Here is a 16,375-nt window from a genome sequence, read left to right on the forward strand (position 1 = left end):
CATTATTGGAATATAATCGAGACCATAACACAACAATCGGCTGATAATGTGTTTAATCTAACCAAAACTAGCCAAATGAATAAATTATCTAGACTTCATAATAAACAAATACCCACTAAAAACGAACAATTTAAAAACAAACCCGTAATGAACTTGACTAACACTGTTTTAACCAGTGACATGATCTCTGTCCTTTCTAAAGGCCTTAACTTTGCAGTTACCCCACGCACAATTCCAGTGGATGAGATAATTGCTGAGGTAGAATCAGCAGTTAGACTCCTTCCACATAATGAGGCAGAGATGACTAGACACGAGGTTGCCAAAATAATTGAAAATAGCAAAGTACCAAAAATAAATATTAGCTCGAACGAAGCAAAAGCCTTAAGAGAGATTCATTTAAATAAAGATTTTAAAATCCTGGCAGCTGATGAAGGCCGCACTACTGTGGTGATGCCACGAGCCAATTATGATAATAAAATTAAAGATTTACTAGAGAAAAGTACCCACATTAAAATTAAACGAGATCCTATTAATACTTTAGAACGTCAGACTACTGCAATAATTGCAAATTCATTAATCCCTAAGAATGAGCAATACCGAATAATTCCAAGGCCCTCAAAACCATCTAGACTGTATGGGCTACCAAAGATTCATGAAATCGGCATCCCATTACGACCCATAGTCAGTACAATTCGCTCTGCCACATATAAATTAGCAAAACATATAACTAAACAATTACATCCCTACATCGGGAGGACATCTTCATACATAAGAAATTCAGAACATCTTGTGAATGTGAATAAAGATATTAAACTTTACCCTAATGATATTCTGGTGAGTTTTGATGTGATTTCTCTATTCACTAAGGTTCCAGTGAACGAGTCACTTAAATTACTTGATACACTAGTAAAGAATACAGGTTTACCAAAATATATTCTGAAACTGGCTCATCATTGTTTAAATAACACTTACTTCTTTTGGAGGTGATTTATTTAAACAAAAGGAAGGAGCAGCAATGGGCTCTCCTTTATCTCCGGCTATAGCAAATATGCACATGGAAAACTCTGAAACAAGAGCACTTGTCTCGAGCACATTGAAACCATGTTTTTGGTTTAGATATGTGGATGACACTTTGGTTGCCTGGCCACATGGTAAAGATACACTTAATGATTTTCTAAATCATCTCAATGCACAAAACCCGGCCATCCAGTTCACCATGGAAATGGAGGTGAATAACACATTCCCGTTCCTAGATATTTTGCTTGGACATGGCCTAAATGGTAAAATAGCACACAGCGTTTACAGAAAGCGAACGCACACACTGATGCGATTTGAATGCAGAATCACATCATCACCCAGCTCAGACATCCTCTCTTATCAAGACGCTGATATATCAGGCTAAAGCAGTGTCAGATGGTGAAAGTCTCGTGAGAGAGATTAAACACGTTAAAGAAGCACTACGACAGAATGGCTACAATAATGCTCAAATTAACAGAGCATTGAATGCCAAATCACGATGGCAAAGCAACAATGCTGAAATCGATAAGATTGTTAAAACAATAAAAATACCATATATCTCGGGAGTAACTGACAAATTAGTACGTGTTTTGCAAAAGCAAAACATTACAGTAGGAGGGAGACACAGGGACGTGGAGGGAGACAGGGGGAGGGAGTGGGACACGGGGAGGAGGAATGAGACACGGGCAGGAGGAGGAAGAAGATGAGGGGGAGGAAAAGGAGGTGCTGCAGCTGCTGACCGTCTTGACAGTGGATCTGATCGTCGGCTACATGGCTCACCTGGTGACACAGACGGAGTAGCTGCAGGTGCAGGAGCAGCTGCAGGTCCAGCAGCTGCAGAAGGTTTAGCCAGCACAGCTGGTGCAGGAGGTGGTCAACTGCCTGGGGGACCTGTTCCTCACACGGAGTGGGTGGAGCACCGAGGGCACCGCCGGCTGCTCATGGACATGGCCTGGGAAGTCATCCGCGATGGCTCTGCGAGCTGGGGCCGCGTGGTGGTCCTGGTGGTGCTCTGCTCGCTCCTCCCTCGCGAAGAGGCTGGTGGACTGCGTACGTCTGAGCGACGCGGAGAAGTCGGCCGTGACGGACGTGGTGGCCGCCTTGTTGGTGAACGTGTGCGGGGCCTGGTTCGTCGAGCAGGGAGGCTGGGAGGGCTTCCTGCGAGCATTCGGGCTGGGGACGCCCACTTAGGAGAGGGGCCGTGGATGCGGTGCGTTAAATTGTGGGTACTCCTTCCTCTACTGAAACATCCGCCCAGTGTGGAAGAGTAGAACAAAACATCGCGTAAAGGGGTTCTCTAGGACTCGGTCTTGTAGAAATTCTTCCTATCACCAGAGATATGATAAAGCTATTGCGGAATTGTGCCACCACTCCACAATTCAAATTGTTTTGGCAGAGTATTCAAATAATGCTGCTGCTCACGATACAGGTTCCTGCTTATGTATTTGACATGGGGGGTGTTTGGAAGCGGCTCAGTGACCCAGAGGTTGTGGTGCCGCGGCAGCGGAGCCGCTCCATCGGGGCCGTGCCCACCGCCGTGACGCAGCCACCGGGGAGTGACGGCGCCGACGTGGCGCGCCCATCACACGAATGCACACACACCCCACGTAGAGCCGGGAGGGAAGGTCACCTGGCCAACAGGTTTTTATCCAGAAGCCCCTAATGAGATCAAGCTTCATGGTTTCCTGCAGCCGGGAAATTGGGCGACCTACCCCCGAGGCTGAAGAGCACCGCGGTGCTGTGACCTGGGATTGTAATGGCATGGTCATGGCAGGGGCTGTTTAGCCACCGCGAGTGGAACCACACACACACAAACACGAGTCAGTGGGCGGATAGCGGGAAGAACGGAAAGCGGACGTCCAATAAACCACTGCGGTGACGTCACCAGAGCGGTGATCCGAGGGCGGGAAAATCCAGACCTCTGATTGGACAGGGGGGCACGGGGTGCGGGAACATCACCGTTCCACAGCTTCTGCAGCATCAGATTGGGACTAAGGTGAGTGCGGGCTAATTGATCAGAGGGAAGAAAGCGGAGAGGCAGGCAGGATAAGTTCAGCCCAGGATCCCCGAGGGATAAGCTAAAGTCTGCTGACCCACACAATCACGAGTAGTTTAGCGGGTTACTCGCGGTGAATAAAATAGCTAGTAGGGGGATAAACTGTGTCGTGTGGTCTTTGTGAGTGTGAAGAGGAAGGCGGAGTGCTTAGCATTCGCGTGCCCGTGCGGCTGTTTACCGGAGTGCTTAGCGTTTGCGTACCTGGGCGACTGTTTACGGGAGTGCTTAGCGTTCGCGTGCCCGTGCGGCTGTTTACCGGAGTGCTTAGCGTTTGCGTACCTGGGCGACTGTTTACGGGAGTGCTTAGCGTTTGCGTACCTGGGCGACTGTTTACCGGAGTGCTTAGCGTTCGCGTACCTGGGCGACTGTTTATGGGAGTGCTTAGCGTTCGCGTGCCTGGGCGACTGTTTACGGGAGTGCTTATTGTTCGCGTACCTGGGCGACTGTTTACGGGAGTGCTTAGCATTCGCGTGCCCGTGCGGCTGTTTACGGGAGCGCTTAGCGTTCACGTACCTGGGCGATTGTTTACGGGAGTGCTTAGCGCTTGCGTACCTGTGCGACTGTTTACGGGAGTGCTTAGCGTTCGCATACCTGGGCGACTATTTACGGGAGTGTCTTGCGGTCGCGTGCATGCGCGGTTGTTTCTAGCGAAGCAGAGAGCTAAGCGCCTGGTGTGCGCGTACACGCGCGGCTGTTTAAACGGCCCTTTTAAATCAGAGCGGAGTGACTCCCTCCAATAAGCGGCGCGCGCACGGCAGACACCCCTGCCCTCTCACCCCCGAACCCAACTCCCTCGCGTGTGATTGGTGTATGGGGCTGGGCAGGTAGCGGTGTTGGGTTTGTTATTGCCTAGGCGCGTAGAGCGTGTGTGTGAGGGAGTCATGTGTCAGCATACCGTACCCATTTGTTTACGTACTGAAATCACGCGTCGGCGCACCGTACCCATTTGTTTACGTACGTGAGTCACGCATCAGTGCGCCGTACCCATTTTTTTTACGTACGGGACAGAGTCTTGCTTCGCGAGCGCGCTCACCGCAGCACGCCGCCACTGAACCCGCGTAGCGCGCCGCAAGAGTAAAGCGTACAAGCCCACTAATTGAGCCATGCCAACGCGGTCGGTAACAAAGTCAGGGGCCCCGGGGGGCGAGGAGTTGGAGGTCGCTAACCCGAACCCTACAGAACTGCCAGGTGGTAGTAGTACAAATGTAATGGGGGAGTCAGGGGGCAACGGCCCCGACAATTCAGTGATGGCGGGGGACGGCAGCCCCCACAGTTTGGCGTCAGAAGCGGTACGAACCCCCGCGTTACCCCACGCAAAAATATGGCATATATTTACCAGCCGGGGGGCTCCTTGGTGGAAGGCATTCGCCCGCAACGTCATAGGGGCTAAAGAGATTAATGGGTGGACGGACGCGCAGGCGTTACGCCAACTTATTATGAACCTGGATGGGCGGGCAGCCAATTTTGTGGAAGCCCTACCCACAAGCGCGCAGACACAGCTAGAGGAACTGATGCGCCGACTTGATCTGCGTTTCGGTACGCGTGATGAGGAGTAGGCAAAAGCAGCCTTAGAGGCACGCTACCGCCAACCCGGCGAGGACCTGCGTGATTATGCCGAGGATGTGCGCGAGCTAACAAAGATCGCACACCTGGGATACACGACAGAGATGATTGAGGAGCTTGCCGCTGAGAAGATCCAGCGATACTTGACTCGCACGTCGTGGTGGCAGCCAGACATGAGCTATACACGTCTCCCCTTTAACGCCCTTGTCGAGCGCGCGCGTAAATGTGAAGGAATTTCCAGCGAACGCGCGCAGCTCCGGGGGCTGGGAAGAGAGCGCACCATCGCAAGCCTGTCGTTAGAGTAGGAAGAGGAGGAACAGGAGCTCGCCACGACGGTAAGGGGTCGGGAAAGGGAGCCCCCGGTAGCCCGCGAGACAACCCCGGGATGGGTAGCAGGGCTACAGACCGGCATGGGTGATATAGTCGGCCAGGTGACCCAAGTTGGTGGCCATATCACCAAAGTACAGTCCACAGTGGAGACCATTCATTCGGAAATGGGGGAAATGCGCTCCACGGTAGGGGGGCTAGCCGGGAGGGTGGCCCGACTAGAGGCAGAGTCTGGGCAGCGGCGTACGGGAGGGGAAAGAGGGAGCGTGCGGGGAAGCTCCTACGGGGCCACCGCCCTTCCCCGAGCGTGTTACCTGTGCGACCGCCGCGGGCACCTCGTGAGAGACTGTCCTCAAATCGCCCGCACTAGACAGGCGCCAGGGTTAAACGCCAACGCCCCCTAGAGAGTGGACCACCTAAGGGTGCAATCGACGAGGTCCCAAAACAAAACAACGATAGTAATAATGGTGAGCGAGTGACCCCCGCACAGATTCCGACCACAACACCCAAGGACGCGGTGAGGACAGGTGACTGGCTATGGGAGCTGGTGGCGGCGATCACGGGGGCCACATCACTGGTAGGACAGGTGAACGGGCAGCGCACCTGGATCCTACTCGACACGGGGGCAGTGGCTTCACTCGTGAGCGCCACACACTGCAGCGTGCTCGGGGTTGACGTGAGCCGCCTGCAGGCACACAGCGAGCAGAGCCGGGATGGGGTTGCTGGGAAGGATCTCCCTCGAGGTCCGTCTCGGACACCAGGTGTGTACACAGGAATTCTATGTCTCGAGTGTGTTGTGCCATGAGTGTATTGCGGGTACGGACCTCCTGGAGAAACTGGGGCTCAACGACTAGCCAGGCCAGCGATGCGCCACCGTGGAGGACAGCGGGGAGAGGATCCCGCTCCTGGGACAAGAACGGAATCGCCCTCACTTCACGCCCATGGCCGCCACCCTGGTGTCGGCCGTCACCATCGGCCCGCTTGCCGAGATGCTGGTGCCCGTAGCAACACCCTCCGCCGACCCCACACACCGACCATTGGGCGAGGTAATGCTAACTCCTCACCCGGAGCTGGCGGACCGGTACGGAGTTGTGGGGTCAGCCACACTGGTAAACGCAGATGAGGGCCGACTGTTTATGCGGGTGTTTAACCCACACAGTACCCCGGAAATTCTACGACGACGCACCACGGTAGCCACCATACACCCCCTGCACGCGCGCCATTCTAACGACTCGGTGTTTGCACTCTGGGCGGAAGACCCTGGCTGCCCCGAGGACAACCAGGATCTGGCCTGGCGAGTCGGCCCGACCCCCCGAGCCGAGATCGTTCCCTTGCATGATGCGTTACATGTGCCTTGGGCAGATTTACCTAAGGGGGAGGCCGATCAACTGTGCGGATTGTTGCAGGAGCACGCCAACGTGTTTAGTGAGCACGATTCAGATATGGGCCGGACAGACCTTGTTAAGCACCAAATTAACACAGGTGCAGCCCGACCCATCAAACTCCCCGCATACCGAGTGGGCGCGCCTGATCGGACCCAGATCAAAGAGGCAGTCGCGGATATGCTACGTGATAACATAATCCAGCCCTCGGCGAGCCCCTGGTCTTCCCCGGTAGTGCTAGTGACGAAAAAGGATGGGTCGACCCGATTCTGTGTTGATTACCGAAAGTTGAACGCAGTCACCCTCGGCGACGCCTTCCCCATACCGTGCATCGACGACACCTCTGACAGCCTCGCAATAGCACAGTATTTTTCCACCCTCGATCTGGGGTCCGGGTACTGGCAGGTGGAGATGGCAGAGGAGGATCGGCCAAAAACCGCATTCACCACCCCAATTGGACTGTTCGAGTTTCGAGTGCTTCCGTTCGGACTCACTAACGCGCCCGCAACGTTCCAGCGATTGATGGAGTTGGTGATGCGGGGCTTGCAGTGGGAACAGTGCCTGATTTACCTGGACGAGGTGACAGTGTTCAGTAGATCTGTCGGAACACTGGTCCAGGCTGCGAGAGGTGTTCCAGCGATTGCGAGCAGCCCATCTCAAGCTCAAGCCGCGTAAGTGCTACATTGCGCAGTGCGAGGTGGCATACCTCGGACACCGAGTCAGCGAGGCGGGGTGTGCACCGATCCGGAGAAGGTACGCGCCGTAGTGGAATGGCCACGGCCAAGGAACCTGACGGAGATCATTCTTGGGGCTCGCCACCTATTATCGTCGATCTGTAAAGGGATTCAGCGAGATTGCATGCCCCCTCATCCAACTCACCTCCCCTAAGAACCCCTATCAGTGGACGGAGGCCTGCCAGACGGCCTTCACCACCCTCAAAGACCACCTCGCCCACACCCCCACTCTAGCTTTCCCCAATTTCACCACTAATTTTATTTTAGACACCGATGCCTGCAGCAGTGGGCTGAGCGCGGTGCTGTCGCAGGTGCAGGGTGGGACGGAGCGGGTCATCGCATATGCCAGTCGGACCCTGAGTGGGGCCGAGCTGAATTATTGCGTGACCCGTCAAGAACTGTATGCCGTGATCTTCGCGTGTAAACAGTTCCGACCGTATATGTATGGCAGGAAATGTCGGGTGCGCACCGACCATCATGCCCTGCATTTCCTCCTTACGTTCAAGGAACCACGGGGGCAGATGGCCCGATGGTTAGCGGAGTTGCATGAGTACAAATTGCAAATCGAGTACAGAGCTGGGCGTACACATGCAAACGCGGACGCCTTGTCGAGGCGACCCGCGGTGTGCGCCGAGACAAGGGCGGAGGAAGTCTGCCCGTGCTTCACGGGGGGACGCTGCCAGCAAACAGCGGACCACCGAGGGCGCGCCGAAACTAAAACCCCCCCTCGCGGGGGAGAGTGCAATATGTGCTACAGAAACCCCGGCAGGGGGAACCAGGGAACCGGGGGACCACCCGGCGGACGCGGAGCCCACGCCCCGGGGCCCAACGGGTCGCTTAACCCCACCCAATCGGATCCAGGAGAACATCGGCTGCGCCTTCCCAGGCCTGGACAACGAGTAGCTGAGACGGACCCAGCTGCGAGGATCCAGATCTGGCGGCGGTGGAAGCGGCCCTACGGGAGAAGAGGGACACCCTACCAGGACCCTGGCGTGGTTTGTACGCCCGGTTGTGCATGCAGAACGGGGTGGTACGGGAGCTCACCGAAGCCGGCCAGCCTGGGTGCATCTGTGTTCCCGCCCAGGTGCGACCCCAGCTGCTAAGACTAGTGCATGACCACCTGCTCGGGGGCCACGACGGGGAGACCCTGCATCGCCAATATCTCTGGCCCAAGTTAGCACAAGACGTGGCCGCCTGGGTGCAGGGCTGCCGCGCGTGTCAGTAATGCGGGCCCAAACCAGCGCGATACCAGGTCCCCCTGAGACCGTTCCGCGTCAGTCGGACGAATCAGCTGGTTGGGATCGACCTGCAGGGGCCATTCCCGCGATCCCACCGGGGCAACCGATATATTCTTGTAGCGGTGTTGTACTTCACACGCTATCCCATAGCGGTGGCCATCCCCGATAAGACAACCCTCATAGTGGCCCGAACATTCGTGGAACACTACGTACTTAAGCACGGGATCCCCGAACGAGTCATTACTGACCAGGGTAGTGAGTTCGACCCTATGCGGAGCTAGGGTCCGGGCCTACCTGCAAGGCGAGGCCGCACACCAGCGGCAGGAGCAGGGCGCCCGACCCCGGATGGAGCCCCCTTCTACTCGGCGGGCTCCAAGGTGTGGCTGCACACCCCTCGCGTCGGGGCCGGACAGATGGGGAAGCTAACCACCTACTGGCGGGGACCCTGGACCGTGGGGCGACAGATCTCCCCCTGGACGGTACTGATTCAAGGGGGGGAGAGAGGCCGGGAGATGGTGGTCAATGTCCGGCGAATAAAACCATGGAGGGCGGCCCCAGCGAGGGAGAACCCCGCCATTCGAGGACCCCGATACCCCGGGGTCCCCACACCCCCCCCCCCCCATACCCGGGGGCCTTGCACAGTGTATGGGCCCCACGGAGCCCCGGGCCCCAGGGGGTCCCGACCCGAGCCAGGAGAGACGGGTACGATGGCCCCTGCACCCTACCGCTACCGAGTTTGTCTTCCAGCTCGCACGTACCCAGGACCGGTGAGAACCACTGGAGTGGAGGAGGAGACCGCCGCCGGAACCCCGAGAGGTGGAGCCACCACCGCCAAGGCCAGCCACGAGAGCCGGACGAGTCCCGCGGACCCCGCGGCGCTACCTTGTAGGGGCAACCCAGGCGAGGTGCTCCAGTCAACCCGGGACGAGGACTGACACCTCGGGGGGCTGTGTGGTGCTGCCACAGCTGAGCCACTCCGTCGGGGCCATACCCACCGCCGTGACGCCGCCACCGGTGCCTCGGATTTCCCGCCACTCTCCCGAGGCCGGTGCTCTCGCAGACGTCCGCTGTTTAGCCTCTACACAGTTGTGGTGCTGCCGCAGCGGAGCCTCTCCGTCGGGGCCGTGCCCACCGCCGTGACGCCGCCACTTGGGAGTGACGGCGCCGACGCGGCGCCCCCCTCGCACGAATGCACGCACACACCATGTAGAGGCGGGAGGGACGGTCACCTGGACATTGTTGCCGTCAATGATAAGTGTGATTTGTAGAGTGTCTTGTCTAACTGATCTAGTTCGGTGCGTATAAGTGTGATTTTCTCTGAGATAAGAGCTAAGCTAGTTTTGAAAAGAATTCGTTTCGCATTAGAAGAAGTTACAGCAGCAGAGGTCAGTGTAAATGCGATTGGAATTACCCCAGAGTCGCGGCATCTCTTCAGAAAGGTGAGAGACTCGATCAGCTGAGCCTTCTTATCCCGGAGTTTGTTGAAGGATCTTAAAGTGACGTGGAAACCCTCCCCGTAGAGGCGGTAAAATTTTCATTTAAAGCTTTCGTGACTGCAGTAATTCATATTCTTAGCTCTTTCGGTAAAGTCACGTTGAAGGGAAACAATAAAATAATAAATATATATAAAACAATAAAAATTCTCACGACGTTTCGAAAGGAATAGATGTAAGATGCATGGAACATCTGAAGGCTGTGCTAGTTTACTTGTTAGGAAGCCATGCTTGTAATTGTGCATGTTAAAAAAGATAGGTCCACCTGGATTGTGGATCAATTCACGTGATGTTTTAATCTCTTTTAGCTGTTTTATAAACATATTGGCCCTTAGGATTTCAATTTGCGCACATAAGAAAGAAATATTATGAAAGTATCTTTACATATTTTTTTTTAATTGTCGTAATTTAAATGCACTAACAAGACTAAAACCTTGAATCACATCCAAAAAAGGAATCTGTGCCTGTAATGCCCACAAATTATTAATAGACTTCAGGTATTGTATCCCTATTGTACAGATACATGGTTTCTGTCTTTGTTTTTTCATAGCCCCTCTTTCTTTTGTACTTGTAATATGTTGGATAAACATGTTGAGACAAAATTGCACAAATACATGTCAATCTGCTGTTCCTTTTCATAGTTCTTATCTTTTTGATGGTGCTCGGTTGACTTAACGTAAGTGAATTGTGGCACCATGAAGGCATGCTATTGGGTGGATTAGAAATATAAATGTTATGGCAACAGACATTCAATATAAGTATTTTATTTAGTAAATCCAAATCATTGAACCAGATATTTAGTAAGCTTATATCAATTTCACCCAGGCAATTAGTACATGTAAATCAATTTCAGCCAGATCATTAATAAATATTAATCAGATTCCTCCAAATATTTAGTAAATCTAAATTACCATTGCTCAGACATTTAGTAAATATAAATCACTTTTCCTTGTAAAATCTATTTGTATTTGCACTATTTTTCAGGCTAAATAACTCATCATTTGGCATGCTATTACTAAATCCAACACATTTTAACTGTTGCTTTTATTACCATGTACTTACTTTTATTCTTTATTTTTAATTTATTCAATATTTTTTTTTTCAAAATTGTAGTGCTTAAAATCTATTCAATTATATCACGTATCACTTCATTGCCAAAATTGTTTTAAGTAACAATGGGTCACTCATTATAGACACCCAGAGAGACCTACAGATTTGCACGGTTGGCTACGTACGGTGCGAAAGAGGTTCAACATACAGGTTGGTGCTGATGAATTCTGACTACCCAATAAGTTGTATTTGTATTCTTGGGTCTTTCGGTAAAGTCACCACGTAGATAGGTTCAGAGAAAGTAGCAAAAATTAACAAAAAACTACGACGTTTCGATTGCAACAAAAGCGGTCGTCAAAGACTTTTAAAACGGCCTGCATCAGCACCTTTCCACCTCCTTGTTTCCTCCTGATGTCGAGGAATGAGTGGGTGGGTGAATGAGTGAGTGGATGAGTGGTTGGGTGAGTGAATGGGTGGGTGGTTGAGTTAATGAGTAGATGTGATGGTGAATGAGTAGATGGGTGTGTGAGTGAAAGGGTGGGTGAGTGAATGGGTGGGTGAGTGAATGAGTGGATAGGGTGGGTTAGTGAACAGAAGGGCAGTTGTGTGAATGAGTGGATGGGTTGGTGAATAAGTGAGTGGGTGGGTGAGTGAATGAGTGGGTGGGTGAGTGGTTGAGTTAGTGAATGAGTGGGTAGGTGAGTGAATGAATAGTTGGGTGAGTGAATGTGTGGGTAGGTGGGTGAGCGAATGAGTGGGGGGGGGGGGTGAATGAGTGGGTGGGTGAGTTAATGATTAATGGGTGAGTGAACGAGTTGGTGAGTGAGTGGATGAGTTGTGGGTGAGTGAAATAGTAGGTGGATAAGTTGATGAGTGTATGGGTGAGTGAATGAGTGAGTGAGTGGGTGAGTGAATGAGTGGGTGGGTGAGTTAATGAGTGGGTGAGTGAGTGAATGAGTTCGTGGGCGAGTGAATGAGTGGGTCTGTAAGTTGATGAGTGTATGGGTGAGTGAATGAGTGGGTGTGTACGTTGATGAGTGCATGGGCGAGTGAATGAGTGCGTGGGTGAGTGAATGAGGGGGTGGGTGAGTAAAGGAGTGGGTGCGTGAGTGATTGAATTGCGGTTTTGGGAAGGCGCCTGAAATCTAGGCGGGGGTTGGTGGATCACCACACACAAGATGAGTGGATGAGTTGGTGAGTGACCCCACCCTACCTGGCCATTATATACTCATTCTACAGGGCAATTATGAACCCAACCTTTCATTATCACCAGCACCAATAATCATCACCAGCACCAGCACGAACCATTATCATCATAACCAGCACCAATAATCATCATCATGGCCAGCACCAATCATCATCATCATCCCCAGCACCAGGACCAATCATCATCATCACCATGACCAGCACGAACCATCATCATCATGACCAGCACAAATAATCATCATCACCAGCACCAATCATGATCATCTTCACCAGCACGAATCATCATCATCATCATAACCAGCACCAGCACTCATCATCATGCTCATCACCAGCACCAATCATCATCACCAGCAACAATCATCATCTTCATTACCAATCATCATCACCAGCACCAATCATCATCACCAGCATCACCAATAATCATCATTGTCATCACCAATCATCAGTCGTCATCACCAGCACCAATCATCATCATTATCACCAGCACCAGCACGAATCAGCGTTATGACCAGCACCAGCACCAATCATCATCATCACCAGCAGCAATCATCATCACCAGCACCAACCATCATTATCATCAACAGCACCAATTATAAATCATCATCACCAACCACCCACCACCACCCAACACCACCCACCACCACTCACCTCCACCATCCACCACTCACCACCAACCACCACCACCACCACCCACTACCCACCAACCACTAGCCACCACCCACCACCACCCACCACCAACCACGAGCCACGACAACCCACTACCAACCACGCACCTCCACCACCACCCGCCACCCACCACCCACCACCACTAACCACCACCCACGACCACCCACCACCCACCACTACCCACCACCATCCACCACCACCTAGCACCACGCACCACCCAGCACCACCCACCACCACGCATCACCACCCACCACCCACCATCACCCACCACCCACCATCACCCACCACCGATCTCCACCAACCACCCACCGCCCACCACCACCAAACCACCAACCACCCACATCCACCAACCACCCACCACCACCCACTACCACCTCCACCACCCACCAACCACCACAACCACCCACCAACCACTACCATCCACCAACCACCACCCACAAACCACCACCACCACCCTCCAACCACCTCCATCACCCACCAACCACCACCACCACCACCCACCAACCACTACCATCCACCAACCACCACCCACAAACCACCACCCACAAACCACCACCCACCAACCACCATAACCACCACTACCCACAAACACCCACCAACTACCACCTACCACCAACCACCACCACCCACCACCACCACCCACCAACCACTACCATCCACCAACACCACCCACAAACCACCACCCACAAACCACCACCCACCAACCACCATAACCACCACTACCCACAAACACCCACCAACTACCACCTACCACCAACCACCACCACCCACCAAACACTACCACCACCACCACCCACCAACCACCAGCACCCACCACCACCAATCCCCACCCACCAACCACCACCACCCACCACCACCCACCACCACCCATCCCCACCACCACCCACCCCCACCCACCACCCACAACCAATCACCACCAACCACCACCATCCACAACCAACGACCAACTCATCCAACCACAACCACCAGCAACTACAACCACCACCAACCACAACCACCACCTCCCCTCATCATCACATAATCATCATCCATCATCATCATCCATCATCATCGCCACCCAACATCATCGTCACACATCACCACCCATCATGACCAGCATCCTTCATCACAACCACCCATCACCTATCATCACCACCACCACAGACCCATCATCACCACCACCCATCATGATCAATCACCCAATATCACCAACCACCACCACCAACCACCACCACCACCCACAACCACTCACCCACAACCACCCACCCACCACCACCCTCCAACCACCACCACCCACCACCACCCCCAAGCAACCACAACCGCCACCCAAGAACCACCAATCACCACTAATCGCTAAATACCACAAATTACCAATCACCGTTAATCACCAATCACAACCAATAACCACCAACCGCCAAACACCAATCACCACCAATCACTGTTAATCACCAATCACCACCAAACAACACCAATCTCCAAACACCAATAACAAACATTCACCACGAATCACCAATCAAAAACAATCACCAATCACCACCACTCATCATGAATCACCAATCACCATCAATCACCACCAATCACCATGAATCACCAATCACCATCAATCACCACCAAACACCATCCATAACCACCAATCTCCAATCACCTTTCACCACCAATCACCAATCACCACCAATCACAAATCACCACCAATCACCAATCATCACCAATCACCACCAATCACAACAATCACCAATCACCACTAATCACCACCAATCTCCAATCACCACCAATCTCCAATCACCACCAATCTCCAATAAACCACCAATCACCACCAATCATCATCATCACCCATCATCACCACCCATCATGATCACCACCCTTCATCACTACCACCCTTCATCACTTCCAACTATCAAAACCACCACCAATCAACCATCATTATCACCATGACCAATCATCAGCACCACCCATCATCACTTTTACCTATCATAACCACCACCCATAAACCATGATCATCACCATGACTAATCATCACCACCACCCATTATCACGGACCACCATCATCATCATTGCCACCAACCACCCAACATCACCATCACCCATCATTATCCTCACCACAAATCAGCATCATCACCCATCATAATCACCACCCATCGTGATCACCACCTTACATCATTAACACCAATTATCAGCATGAACACCCACCATCATCACCAACCATCATTATCACCATCTATCACAATCATCACCACCGATCATCATCAACCACCTATCAACACCACCACCACCGACTATCATCAACACACATCATCACCCATCAACCATCATCATCAACAGCCATCAGCACCCATCATAATCACCACCCATCGTCATCTATAACCATCATCACCACCCACCATCATCAACCACCACCATCCATCATCATCACCCATCATCATCACCACCCACGGCCACCACCCGCACTGCACCACGTGGTGCGGCAGCTGTGCGCGTGGGGGCGGAGCCTCGCGGAAGTGACGTCATTTCTGGTACGTCATAGCCACGCCTCCACCGCCAGTCGAGAGGAATGCGCACGAGGGAGCAGCTGCAGACGACGTTGGAGAGCGAATCCTCAACGAGGTGAGCGTCCCTGTTGACTATGAGTGTTGTTTATCTTTATTTTACATTTTGACCGCAAATTAAAGCCTCATTATTGTTGATATGTTGGTATTTTTATTTTCTGCAATCAAATTAGGACTGCTAGATAGGTTACTTGGCATGCCCTGATATGTTGCTTTTACTGTCACTGTTTAGACATAAGCGAGTCAGCATTTTAAAATTAATAACTAACTTGTTTAAATCTCAGAGTATGAATAACATGTCTACAATTATTGTTTTCTGATTGCTGGCACAATTGTGCCCTACATTTTATGTATTGAATGTTATTCAACATTGGGGAGGAGTCTGCCTTCTTGTTCAGACCCCAGCTGCTGCCATAGTTGTCTCTAATCTGTGATGTCACAGCCACATGGGTGGTGTCTCTGACATCACGTGACCCACGACGTCATGCTCGGTTTATAACAAATAATTTAAGTAAGGTCATATGACCCTCATGACCTACAAGGCATAGGGGGGGGGGGGGGGGGGGGTGTTTATCAAGAATTCGATTAATGCAAATGGGCTGTACATTAACATGCATGTGTGGATTAAATATCATTAAGTTTGGCGATTATGTTTAATGTAATAGGCTGGTGTAATAAACATGTTTGTGTGGATCGATGAGTGAGTGATCAGAAGCACGTATGAGTGGCAAACAAGTGCGGGCGTTGGCTTGAAAGCAACAGGCATGGAAGTGATGGGATTGGTACAGTGAGTGGCCAAATATGTAATATTTTAGAGGATGAGTGATTCAAATTGTTGCTAAATCTTAGCGTTGTTCCAAACTCCACAGGCCATCCAACTTCACGCAGAATCTACTCTTTCCCAACAACATGGATAGCCATATCAAGTGGGCTGAGATTGTGGATGACTATGAGGGTAAGTCCCAGATACCTGCATCACGTGGCTTATATACAGAGAAGGAGGCTCCTTTATCAATTACTTTGAGAAGACATGGCTTGGTTGTGATGGGAAGACGTAATGATCGAGTGTTCCAGAAACGATGGGTTTATATCTGAATTTCAGCCATTTTTGTTTAAACTGG

The sequence above is a fragment of the Petromyzon marinus genome, chromosome 2, assembly GCF_048934315.1.
Source record: "Petromyzon marinus isolate PM22_M1 ecotype Great Lakes invasive population chromosome 2, UKy_Petmar_22M1.pri1.0, whole genome shotgun sequence".
Classification (NCBI taxonomy): domain Eukaryota; kingdom Metazoa; phylum Chordata; class Hyperoartia; order Petromyzontiformes; family Petromyzontidae; genus Petromyzon; species Petromyzon marinus.